The sequence below is a fragment of the Eptatretus burgeri genome, chromosome 9 (assembly GCF_056783735.1).
Source record: "Eptatretus burgeri isolate ZD-2024b chromosome 9, Ebu_testis_v1, whole genome shotgun sequence".
NCBI classification, from domain to species: domain Eukaryota; kingdom Metazoa; phylum Chordata; class Myxini; order Myxiniformes; family Myxinidae; genus Eptatretus; species Eptatretus burgeri.
In genome coordinates this window covers 74,238,590-74,251,089 of record NC_140969.1, presented here as the reverse complement: position 1 = coordinate 74,251,089, position 12,500 = coordinate 74,238,590, and the positions used below count along the sequence as shown (strand labels likewise).

At 32.8% G+C, this 12,500-nt stretch overlaps 1 protein-coding gene and 1 long non-coding RNA gene across 6 annotated transcripts in view; one reads left to right on the top strand and one right to left on the bottom strand.

Annotated features, from left to right (window-relative positions):
• The window catches only part of LOC147020368 (uncharacterized), a 1,059-nt gene extending 842 nt beyond the window's left edge, over positions 1-217 (top strand). The window contains exon 3 of the long non-coding RNA XR_015062084.1: positions 165-217. This is a non-coding gene — a long non-coding RNA (uncharacterized LOC147020368). The remainder of the gene's footprint in view (positions 1-164) is intronic.
• The window catches only part of LOC147020366 (ephrin type-A receptor 5-like), a 285,255-nt gene that overhangs the window by 199,679 nt on the left and 73,076 nt on the right, over positions 1-12,500 (bottom strand). The window lies entirely within an intron of this gene.

Here is a 12,500-nt window from a genome sequence, read left to right as displayed (position 1 = left end):
GGTTGCATTATTAGTTTGAACGCGGTTTTGTCAGTACACTGGAATTAATTTATTGACCTTGAAAGGATGACAGGCTGAGTCGGCCTCCTGGTGTGTTAATTCAGTGGTCAACGAGGCTTACTCATATTACCATGTAATTATTATCCACTTTTGTTTCAAAACAGAATATGGTGTCTGAGTTTCGAAATCACAAGACATCTGGAGAAGATTGCTGGGAAAAGATTATACATTCTCGCAAATGAATATTTAATATTTTCAATATTAATAAATTATATTTGTTTTGTATACAATTACTTGATTCTGAATTACAAGAAGAGGATCAAAACATGAAGGGAGGGTAGGTGCGCCCCCCAATGACCCATCACCCCTCATCCCATCCCTCCCTCCCCATGTGTGTGTGGGGAAGGGGGGGGGTGGGATGAGGAGGTGGTAGTCAAAGGTGAGGCGCACAGAGATGAGGGGGTGGGGCTTGTGTGGGAGGGGCTTGTGTGGGCGGGGCTTCGGTGGGGCTTGTGTGGGCGGGGTGTGGGTGGGGCTTGTGTGGGTGGGGCTTGTGTGGGAGGGGTTTATGTGGGCGGGGCTTCGGTGGGGCTTGTGTGGGCGGGGTGTGTGGGCAGGGTTTATGTGGGTGGGGCTTGTGTGGAGGGGTTTATGTGGGTGGGGCTTATGTGGGCGGGCTTCGGTGGGTCTTGTGTGGTCGGGATGTGTGTGCGGGGGTTTATGTGGGTGGAGCTTGTGTGGGAGGGGTTTATGTGGACAGGGTTTATGTGTGTGAGTTTTTGTGTGGAGCTTGTGTAGACAGGACTTATGTGGGAGGGGTTGATGTGGGCAGGGTTTATGTGGGCAGGGCGAATGTGGATGAGGTTTGTGTGGATCAATGGATGGGTGGAGAGATGGGTGGATGGGTGGATGAGTGGAGCTTGTGGATGGGTGGATAATTTTTTAATTAAATAAACATGTTGTGTGTGGGGGGAACTAATTAACTAATCACTAATTATGTGAATATGGGTGGAGCTTGTGTGTGTGTGGAGCTTGTGTGGAGCTTGTGTGGAGCTTGTGTGAGACTTGTGTGGAGCTTGTGTGGAGCTTATTATTGGAGCTTGTGTGGGGTTTGTGTAGGAGGGGTTTATGTGGGTGGGGCTTGTGTGGGTGGAGTCAAAAAGGGGCGGAGTCAAAAATTTCAATTTATTGGAGCTTGTGTGGGCTTTGCGTGTGGTGGGTTTGTGTGGGGCTTGTGTGGGCGGGGTTTGTGTGGGTGGGGCTTGTGTGGGTGGCGTCAAAAAGGGGTGGAGTCAAAAAATTTCAATTTATCTTTGTCTTTTGTAATTCCTGTGAATAAAATGAACCTAAAATCTCTTCCCTTCCAAATCATATATTTTATAATTCCAAGGAACTGTATCTATTACATCAACAATTTTAAAAATTCCTTTCGCCCATCGTTCAGTAATACTCTTTTCAAAATGAGATTTCCACCTATATATTCTTACGATATCACCAACTTTGAACTTAGGTTTTCTGACATTAATCTCTTTTTTCATATTTTAATTTTTGTAAATGTTTCTGATGGCTTCATATTCGTTGACGTGTGAATCGTGTCATTATACTTATCCACAATATCCTGAATAAAGATAACCATTGTTGTGAACCGAGTTGTGTGAATTTTTTATATAGTCTCTCTTTTAAGGTACGATTAAAACGTTCAACAACAACTGCCTTCCCTTCATTAAAGGTACTGTATAATGTAATACTGTTATTTTTTAGAAAATTCATAAATGTCTTGTTATAAAACTCTCTACCCTCATCAGTCCACAATTTTTTAGGTTTTCTCTACTTTTATTAAATATCTGTTGAAAAGCTAACATAAGAGTATTAGCTGTTTTGTTTTTTAAAGGGACAACCCACGCATATCTACTCCTCAAATCGATAACAGTAAAAGCATACTTGTACCCCTTATTATTATTGAGTTCAATCAAATCAGCAGACCAGATATAATCAACTTCCTTGGAATAAACTTTCCTTCTCTGAAACTTTGTGAATATTGGTTTATGTAATTCATCAGCTAATTGCTCTTCAGTCTTAATGGCATCATTAGAGCCTATAAGTTTTTTGAATTTCCAAGTCCAAGTTTCAATTTAGCACTAATCATCTTCTTCACGATGAACCTATCAACTTTTTCTCTCAAGGTTGGATTTTGTATCAGAGACAAATTATACAACATTTCTCTATCTGCTTCATGCTTTTCTTCCAACGTTGTGGTATTCCCATAATCAATATCGTGTGCCATGCACACTTCATCAACTCTATTGATGGGCTCACTCCAGGATTTCAGATTGTCTGCCTCATCTAATCTTTTGTCCAAGTTTGTGCCTGGACCACAGAAAGAATAACCTGGTCGATGTAATTCCCCTGGTATTCCAGTCGTTGTGAATTTACTTCCTGATAAAAACTTTTGTACATCTCCTCTGAGTTTGTGTTTGCAGATAAATTGATTTTTTTTTTTTGTATCACCCTATTATTTTTAGTATTAGTTTTCTTTTTACATTTGAGACAATAACTCATTTATTTATGAGAAAAATTCCTGCAGAGTGCAAAAACCTTTTTAGTTTCCAACATGCACATTTGAATCCTAATTTTAAAACAAAAAGAATCCTTAGAAATGCCTTCACTCTCTCCTCCATTTATTTAAGAAAAAACTTGAATTAAAATCCATATCTTGTCGATGCTAATAGTCTTGTCGAAAGTATTGCAAATAGACTTGTCAATTCTTTGTTTTCCTCCTCGGTGGGTTGAGTTATTTTCTGTAATAGCCGCCAATCTTTTTGAATCTCACTGGTTTCCATATTTTGATATTTATTTTGTCTCGCTCTTTCCTCCCTCTCCTCCCTCTCTCTCTTCTCTTTTTCCTCCTTCTCTTTCTTCTCCCTCTCCTCCTTCTCTCTCTTCTCTTTTTCCTCCTTCTCTTTCTTCTCCTTTTCCTCCTTCTCTTTCTTCTCCCTCTCCTCATTCTCCTTTTCCTCCTCTTCCCTCTCTTCTTCAACTCCTTCCTCATCCCTTACTATCCTTGAATCGTTTACACCCCATAGAATATTATACATATATTCATCAGGATTTCTTGTTATTCCTGCATCGAAAATAATTTTTTTACAACAGGATACCAATAAAATTTCTTTTGAATTTCTAAAAGAGCCTTACCTTTTCTTAACCTTATAATTTTTTCATTATTTAACATTCTAATTAAATCTAAAGTTGTCGGTTTATCAACATCAGCATAATGCCAATCTTTTATTGAAAATACCTCATTCTTATGTTGTAGAACATATTTATTAAAATACCGAATACCCTTTTCTTGAAGGTATGCTTGGACACAGAAATGATAATTTTCTTGAAGCCTTCTTGCTGTCATTTATGTATTAGAAATATATGTTAGAATAATATTATGGCACTCGAAACACCTCCCCATCTTCCCATAGTTAAATCATTTTGTATTTCCTTACTTATTATATATAATCCTGTTTTTCTGTTTTCATGAGATAAACAAGGGCAAAACCATTATTATATTTACCCTTATTAAATTCTTTTATTTGTTGTTTACTAATCGTGGACCCACAAAACTCATTCTCGTGCCAAGTGGATAATATTCTTCCTTACGAGACTGATTTAATTGTTCCAGGTCTTCGAGGTTAATTTTAAATGACCAATTATACCTAAATCATTCATATCATACCCCCATTGTTCTATTCTCATACAAACGATACGCCCTTCTTTATAAAAATTTATTTTAATTCGAACTATGAATTCTGTATGACCTGGAGATAATATCAACACTTCTGTATCTTTGGAATACACAGCCGTTTTATTCAAGTATATATATTGTGATAAATCGCTTAATCTCACCAAGTCATTCGCGTCAGTTGGGCTTGGATAATTTTTTAATTTATAAGCATTTTTCATGTTAATATTTTTGTTTATATTATATTTATGTCGTTTCAGCCTGTGCCTTTGTATAATAATTTGATAAATCAATATCCAGTTCTTGAGATATACCAAAGATAGAACCATCTTTACCAACATAAGTCATTTATATTAGATTAAAAATAATATCATAAAATTTTTATTTTTGTTGAGTTGAAATAACACATATAGACATAATTGACCACAACACTTGGAATTTAATTCTTGGACTTGAAATGTTTGATAAACACCATTCTGTAAGAATTTTATGACTTCAACAGGTGGTGGAAGACCAAAACTATCAAAATAATATTTGTCTTGATTATTAAAAATACAAACCCAATGAGAACCGTTCCCATTATTATCTTCTAAGTTCATGTAATAATATTCTTTGTATGTTTCGGCACATTTGTTAATTCATCTCTCATACAAATAACCACATTTTGAATTTTTAATTTCTTACAATATTTGGCAAGTTGTAAATTTGATGTTGTATTCTTTCCAAATTCTTTCAACCACTCATCAATGCTCATTTATTTATTAGAAAGATATAATCCATTACCTCTTTTCGTTAATTTTACACCTGCTTGTGCAATAGAAGAAAGCATATCTCCAACTAACAATCTCGCTTTATCAGGCAGACCTTCAAGTTTTTCAGCAAAATCTACAATTACGCCCACTTCCACTAATTTGTTTCTCCAACTCTTTGTTATGTCTTTCAATTCTTTTTGAGCCTGGAGTTGGGCCTTCCTTTCGTTGGCAGTTTTCACCGCTGTTGAAATACCACCCGTCAATGCTCCAACCGCACTTAAACCAGCAAATAAAGGAATTAGAAATGGGAGAAATCCTCCACTCGTCTCTCTTATTGAATATTTTTTCAACATTGGTTTTGTCATTTTAATTTTAAGTCAGCCAGTGTGTTTCTAGATTTTAACCTGTTCTCTTGTGAGCAAAAACATCAATTCTTACTGCTCCTTTTCTCTGAATTGTATTAACGTTAATCGTACAAGGCTTTTGATTTTGAACACAAGATGATAGTTTATGAAGATTGATTTGATTAACATATACCCCAGTTGGTACTTTGCCACTCATTTATTTAACAAAAAATTATGTGAGACTAATCATCACACCATTATCTGTATTAATCTGCAATTCTGTTTCTTCCAAAAGCAAACAATATGTATCAACTTCTTCACTCTCCTCTTTCAATGTATAGGGAAGTATCCACTCGATTCGACTTTATAGTTTCCTTTTAGCGCTCAGGTCAAACGCATAGATTGTATACAAACTTTTAAATGCTGTCATATCCAAAATAGGTTCTTTATTTCCATTACTTTCACACACCTTTTGGTAAGACTTGTATGCTTCAGCAAAATCATTTTTTTCCCAATTAATTTCCAATCTATCTCGTGGATAAAATGTTCCATCTAGAGAAACGCGAAGTTGTTTCACCTTAGCATTATCACTCAATGCATTATTCTTATCAGTGCCAGTATCACCATCTGGCTTTTTAAAAATGATCCACAGATATCGTGGCTTTCCTTCCAGAACACCCAAATTCCACGTGTAAGTAGTTTGATTGAGTTTAACGTGTTGACATCTTCTTTTGAGGTATGATACACTGAGTGGTTTCTTTGAGTTAAGTCTTCGATTCAACATCTCTTTCTGTTTTAAGATTAGGAGTATATTCACTGATATACCAACTCATCTCCTCAATTACAAATTTATTCTGATCACCAAAAGCATTACCAACACCAAAAAGCAATCTATTTTCATTATCATTCCTTTGTAGTTGAAATCTAATTTTAAGACCATACAGAACTTTATCATGATCACAAAATCCAAATATACCTTTAAGAGGATCCACCACACAGTAAAACTATTTTCTGCTTTTGTATCATCATTATACGCTCCTTTCCTTTGAATATATCCAGGGTCTGTGTTTGTTCCCGTTGACATATCAGGAATAAAACCTTCGACAGACCCCTTTCCCATTCTATCACTGAATGTATAGAGTGTAAATTTTATCATTTCAGATACAGCAGAGACATAATCAACCGACTTCAACTTCTTGTGTTCCAATATACAAACGCACACTATCAAACATTTTCCAGAAGAAATCATTTACAAGTGTAAGGCGTTTGTGTTATTCCCAACTTTAGTGAATTTAAATTTACACAACAAGAAACTTTCGGAGAGATTCAAATAGGTTTGTTGATTATTTATTTCAAAACTTTGTACCATTCGTATTCCAGTCTGTTCCAGTTATTGCATTTACCTTGAAGTAATCTTCTTTTTTAGTGGAGTTTGAGATAATAATAGTATCATCCAAATCATAGATACTATCAATTGCTTCCATACTTGTATTTATTTAGGAAAAAGATGTTAAAACTTTTGAAACCCTGATCCAAGTATTTGAATTATTTTCTGTCGTTCTTGGGGGGGACAACTGAGTTTTGCCTTTCTTAATTTCTTTTATTGCTTGTAATTTATATGAGATTCCTTCTGAGCATCTTTTATACTTTACAGCACCTGCTACATTTCCCACAGCAGAAGCAGTTGAACCAATTAGATCTTTATGTTTAAGAATAGTTGAACCAATACCCATTAGAGTATCAATTATCCCATCTCCTCTAAATTGATGTCCAACACCCTTTGTCTCTTAGGTTTATAGTATCCTCTACCAAGATACATACCTTCACCCTTGTAGTATGGGGAAAGGAACATCCCATCCCCTGTAATTATTTTATATTTTCCCAACTCGTGTTTCCTCACAATAACCATCGTATTTATTTATTGGAAAACTTCACGTAGGTGAATTCTGATGGATATAACTTCTCCATTAAAAGAAATCACACGATTATCTTGGTCGGTTATCCGAAAATTTACTCTGTGTATGGTTTTCCTGACACAGGTAGATAAACCAAATTTTTAGGTTCCATATTAAATTTATAACCAATTGGGGTTGGTATGCACTGAATGAAAATATTGTATTTGTTTTTTTTCCATCATTATAAGCACCATCAATCAAATCACAGTGAATTAACACCGAATTTATTCCTGAGGATATTTGAATGACATTATCACTGTAAACGTCCATTAGTTTCAATCTTTTTTGAGGAGAAACCCAATAACTCTCTAAATGAATTATCAATTGTGAAATCAACCTTGTAGTTATTTTTAACTTTAATCGTTGATTTTGAAGTATGTTTTTGAATGTTTATAACAATATTTTTTGGTTCATCACCCTGTTCTTTCATAAGACGAGCAATTTCGGAAGATATTTGAGAAATCTCATATGCTCCGGGTGAGACTGTTATCGTTTTGTATCCACTTCCGGGATTATAACTAAACTTGTCATTTTTATCAGTTATATTAAATAAGGTATTATAAGTTTCCATGGACAATAAAGATGCCTCATATTCTTTTGTTGTGTCAAGTTGTAGTGGGTATGGGAATGAAGATGTGTGGTCGCTTGTTGTGAAATTGAAACTAAGGATTGTGCTTCTCATCTTATTTAATATGAGATAAAATGTCTTTATATTGATATTTATTAATTATTTTCATGTTCATCAACTGGTCTAAAATGGCTGATGCTTCATTAAAACAATTGTTATTTCCAGCCTTCTGACTGCCTAACAACAATAACAGTCTATTAACTAATTGCGATGGGTCATTTGGAAGAAAACTAACACCTGAACCAAGGATACTTAAAGCCTGAATAATGTGTTTCTCCTTCTCATTCTTCCTACTTTTACCAGAAAAGAATAACCTTATAATTTAGAGTGTTCAGCAAATCAATATATACTCTATCATCATTATTTTCCATATCCAATGGTTTATCAATATACTTTGATTCATCCTTCACAGTTGAACCTTGTCTTCCATCTTTGTGAGAAGAAACATTAATCTCGGAGTTAGTTTAACAGGGGTTGAGCAGAACTTAAGAACCTTAATTCATCATTAAATATCAATACCTTTTCTTGAACAAGATGAAATATTGCTGGTTGTTCTGTTGGAATGAGTCCTGCTTTGGTTTTTTGAATCCGCTGAATATTCATTGTTTTGAACAGCATTCACAATATAATCAGGGGTTGATTAATCTCTTCCAGTTGTTGAAATAAACCTTCATCATGTTCTAATTCTCCAATATGCTCTAATTCTTCCTCCGTCATTTGACTGAAATCTTTCAACATTTGGAGCTTTCTGGGAGTATATTCTACTGTGGGAACTGTGGAAACATCTTTCATTTTTTCTTGGGAAGTTTTTAAAAGTGGTTTAAAAAATTTCTCTTGTTTTCTTTCAAATGCTTCTTCGCCCGTTAGTTTCTGTCTGCGTTTCTTCTTTATGTCTTCCTGTTGTTTTACAACTTTTGAAACCAACTCTTGATGTTCCTTAAATCTTCTTGCTCTTTCTTTTACATCCATTTATTTATTGTAAAATATCATTTAATGAATTGTAAAGATCAACAGGGAAATTTTCCTTTTCTTCATCATTCAAGTAGATGTGTTCAAATAAATCCTTTTCTTTAAATATTTCATCAAATTCTTTATTAACATTAATGCGAGTTGTAATTTCTTCTTCACTAATACTTGCATCTCTGCTTTTCATACGTTTTCGTTGAGTTTCTTCATCAACATCAAAACCGAATGATAAAATCTTCACTCCACTCAGATGTTTAATAATTTGTCTCGTTCCTTCTGGATTAGTTTCTAATATCCCAACACCACCAGATTTTAGTTTCCTTAACTCACTCTTACAATGTGAATATTTTGTTGTACCAAGAGAAACCTCCTCAAACATTTGACCTTCATTCCTCAATCGCATATGTTCCTCCACTGAAATATAGTGATAATCTTCACCTTTTACTTCTCCAGGTCTTATTGCTCTAGTTGTTGTTGATACAATGCGTATCACGGGTGTTTTTAAGTAAATTTTACAATATTCTCATTTGTACTACACAAGAACCTTGATTTATGAAAGTTTTTCCAGAAGCAGATTTACCCACAAGATTTATAATAATAGTTGTCATTTATATATGTAATTGTTTATAAAACAAAAATATATCCCTTAATATCTCATCTTGTTTCACAACAATATATTTATATTTTCAGTCGTGTGCTTCATATAATCCTCAAATTTCTTTTTACTACATAATGTAGAACAATTATCTCTCCAAAAATTATTGATATCTATTGAATTTAACTTGAATAAAATAAAAGTATTAGCATTGTTTCTGATGGAACGACGAGGAAGTTGAAAGTACGATTGACTAAGATAAATACAATTACAAGAAGAATGTCTCCCTCTTGTGTAGTAGCTGTCCATTACCGTTTGGTTTCTCTCATTAACACAATCATCAAAGATAACGAGGTTCTTTTTGATTTATCCAAATCTTGGGGAGACGGTATATCATCCGTATTATCACTAAGAATACAAGTTATAGGATTTGATTTCTTTTACATCTCTGTGTATCACAAAATAGTTGAATTATATCTTCAATGTTATAATCATTTAGGTTTTTTGACGTTTAAATAAACCGATTATATCTTCTTTTGAAGACCAGCACTAAAACCTTGTGAGAGTAGTTGATACTCTGGTTGAAAACTCGACTTTGTGAAAATTATTAAATTGTCATAATCTAAAAAGTTGGGAGTGAGGAGCATTTTTAAAAGTAAGCAGGTTTTTCCACATCCACTTGAACCAACTATGAGACATCTTAATGAATTTGGGAGATTTTTATGGTTGTTAAATTTTATCTTATTTATTTTCCCAAATAGGTAAAAAATCATTCATTTATATATTTGAAAAACAGGTTATTTAATTTATTATTGGCTTTTTTAGAAACTCTATATTTTATCCTAAGTTCAGGTTTAATTTCAAGATAATCCATTATTTTATTTATACAATATCTTGTGTTGATATTTCCCTGAAAATTACATCCATGAATAATATACAACACCAATCCTTTGAACATTTCTCTTATACGGTTCAGTTTCTTCCCTTGTAAGGAAAGGTGTGTTATCATCCTCATACTTTACATTCATTTCTCTAATCAATCTTGTAAAGTAATTCATTTTTGGTGTAAATCTAAAAGAATTATTTTCCTTTTTATATTTTTTATTATCATTAATTAGAAGATAATCACAGAATATACATTGTTTATAGGCTTTTGACTCTGTGTTTAATCCCCGTCTTTCACACGCAGGACAATTCTCAAATTTGTCATATGGAGAATCAGGAAAGTCTAGCATATTTATAAAGTAAAACTTTACTTAAACTGAAATTCATCTATACTTTCAGTTGTATATTACCATCGATATCGATATACTTTTTTCATTATCAGATTCAACGACAACATTTTTTATATTAAAGGTAATTTTAAAATTATCGTTAACTACTATTGAGCAAAAATGTCATTTCACCTGATATATTAACATCCTTTATTTCATCAGGATTTACATCTTTAGGGTTGTTGAAAAAAATACAAATTTCTCCTTGCATATTACAGATGGTCTTATCTTTTCTTTCTAAAGCTTCATCCATAAGGTTTTTGTTCTTTGATACTTTTTCTTGTTTTCATTGCTTTTTCTAGTTTTGAATATATTACTAGAAGGAGAGGAGAAACTTTTGTTAGAGATACTTTAATTGATGTTCTACCAGGTATACTAAAAGCCCTTCCACTGAAGGAAATTGAAGAACTCATATTATTTACCATAATAGTTTTTATCAATAGTTGTTATATTTATCTTTGTTCAATTTTACATCCTTGACATATTTCTCAGTATCTTTAACAGATGAAGAGATTGATTGAAACTTGTCTTTTGTGTCTTGAAACATTGTATTTATTAAGTGAAAAAGTTGGAGGATAAAATGTTTTTAAGCACAGATTCACCTATAAATTAAACGAGAATTTTCATCAAGAAAATTTTAGTTCAACAAAGTTTTATTCTATAAATATGGTGAATTAGAATATCAACGTACTGCGATGTTTGTAATCACGAATATAAACATTATAGAAAACACCTCCGAACCAACAAACACACATTTAATCTATTTCATCAAATATCTCCTCTTGAGTTGGAAAGAAAACATTGTGATATCTGTTCAAAGGATGTTTTGAAGAGTAGTTATAATCAACATCTTCAATCACAAAAACACAAGAAAAATGAGTTTAAAGTAAAGGGAGACTATTATATTAAAAACACTGATGAGGCATTTAAAGGGCATATAAAAATAAGGATTTTCAATTTGGAGAACCCGGTCCATCATCAAGAGCTGAATCAATTGAAATAGTGAAACCTGATGTTGAAAAAGTTATTAAAAGAAATGAAAACTTTAAAGTTTTAGATGGGAGTGAAAATGGATATGAGAACACAAGATGAGAACAGATCCTCATTTTATAACATCATTTCAAGATTTTTATGAAGAACTATCAAGAAAAGAGGAGGATGTTGATAATACAGTGGTTGGAAGTGGATTTAATATTTTAAAAATCATCTTTTTAGATATACACATTATAAAATCAGACCCTCTTAAAGCTTCTTGTATTGAATTACCAAAAGAAATAAAACTAAAGAAGGCAGTTGTTAATATTAAGAACAATGATAATAAATGTTTTCTCTGGTCTGTTCTTGCTCACTTACATCCACCAAAAAGTAATTCAGAAAAAGTAAAACAATATATGAAATATATGAATAACATGGACAATAAAGATTTTAAATTCCCAATGCAATAAAAAGATATTCCTAAATTTGAAAAAAGGATCAATATTTCTATTAATGTATATGGATTAACGGATACAAACAAAATTCAAATATTAAAAATTTCAAACAACTATAAAAATGAAGAAACACACATTGACCTTTTATATTTTAGTGTTGGAAAGAATTCACATTACACATACATCAATAATTTATCAAGATTAATCTCTTCTCAGGTATTCAGAACAGCAAACAAAATATATCCTTGTAAGCGATGTCTTAATTCATTTCATACAAAAGAACGATTAGAACAACATTCAAAATATTGTAGTAATCATAAATCAGCTGTAATTACAATGCCTAAACCTGGTGAAAAGATTTCTTTTGAAGATTATAATAAATCTATCATGCACCCATTTGTGATATACGCTGATTTTGAGTGTATCCTTAAAAAGATAAATACTGCTTCTCCTAATCCAAAAGAACCATATACAAATAAATATCAAAAACATATTCCTTGTGGTTTCTGTTATTATATCAAATCATCTGTTGGAGAAAAGTATAACAAACTTGAACATTATCGTGGAAAAAATGCTTCACAAGAGTTTGTAAAACGATTAGAAAAGGATTGTATAAGACTCACTAAATTAATGAAAGAATAAAAATTAGAATTTAGAATGAACAATATCTGTCATATTTGTGAGGGGGAAATTAAGGAGTTTAAAGTTAGAGACTATTGTCATCTTACTGGTAAATATAGAGGTCCCGCTCATTCCTGTTGTAATCTTAATTATAAATTACCTTCTTTTATTCCAGTCTTTCTTCACAACAGCGCCAACTATGATA